Below are 1,206 nucleotides of genomic sequence, written 5' to 3'. Positions count from 1 at the left end.
TGTACAAAAGGCATGAATAAAGGTTTTCCTCCAAAAAAAAAAATACATCGCATACAAGGATGCAGACGGCGCGGTTCCGTGGTCAAAAAAATAAATCTGTTATGTTTATTATATTCATTTCTATTACTAGCTGTTGCGCCCAGCCCACCTGTATTTCGACTATAGATACATTAGGTACATGTCTTTAAAGAAGTTGGGAAAACCTAGTAAGACCAAGCTAGAAAGTTAATTCAAGGTGTCAGTCAGCTCTATACGAAATTCAATCGATATTGGTCAAGCCATTAGAGCTTAAAGATACACACGTACTTTAGCATTTTTGATACAAAACGTCGCTTTTATTTTTAACTGAGTTTTTCAAACACAAACAGTTTGTTCACTGTATTTAGGTACCTTAACTAATGGAAGAAAAGACGCATCAATACGCTTATAATAAATTCGTTATTTATTATTCTTGCTGATACCTAACAGTAAAAAACAAATTGTAATTATGGGATCCTTTTTTGCGTAAAACGCAGCGTACAAACAAGGTTTCCAATCAAATATACTGACAAATGGCGTCACCAATATGGCGGCTAGAATACACAATGGTTTTTATGTCTAAATACCTATATCTATATATTTAGACTTTGTACATAGCGTATGTTACGCGCCCGGAAGTTCGTAAACAAATACTTTTTGAAAAGCTATCGAAAAACTAAGTCCGTCGGAGCGTATTAAATGCGCTTTGTACGCAGGCCCTATGCAGCTGAAGGACAAAAGCAAATATTTATCTGATACCAATAAATACGCGTTGAACCGTTGTTGATCGGGCTAGTTTTTTTATGAAACTTGGCACTAATTTTACATTTATGACTTGATACGATCCTCACAATATTATAAAGAGGAAAGATTTGTTTGTTTGACACGAATAGGCTTTGAAAATACTGGACCAATTGGAAAAAATATTTTACGGTTGAGAGGCTACATCCCTGCTGAACATAGGCTATAATTTATTTCAAAAATATATGGGTTCCGTATGAAAATTGCATTATTGTAAACCAAGCTGTCATAACTTATACATACCATCTTCTAACCACGCGGACGAAGTCGCGGCCAACAGCTAGTCTCTTTATAAAGTTACCATGATTATTACAGACTTAAAAACATATTTATAGCATAGCATATCTTTCTCTCCGCGCTGCCTTATCGTAACAACGCATTGATCGC

This window comes from Trichoplusia ni, assembly GCF_003590095.1.
Source record: "Trichoplusia ni isolate ovarian cell line Hi5 chromosome 20 unlocalized genomic scaffold, tn1 tig00002109_group19, whole genome shotgun sequence".
Lineage (NCBI taxonomy): Eukaryota > Metazoa > Arthropoda > Insecta > Lepidoptera > Noctuidae > Trichoplusia > Trichoplusia ni.
This window is presented reverse-complemented; position numbering follows the sequence as displayed.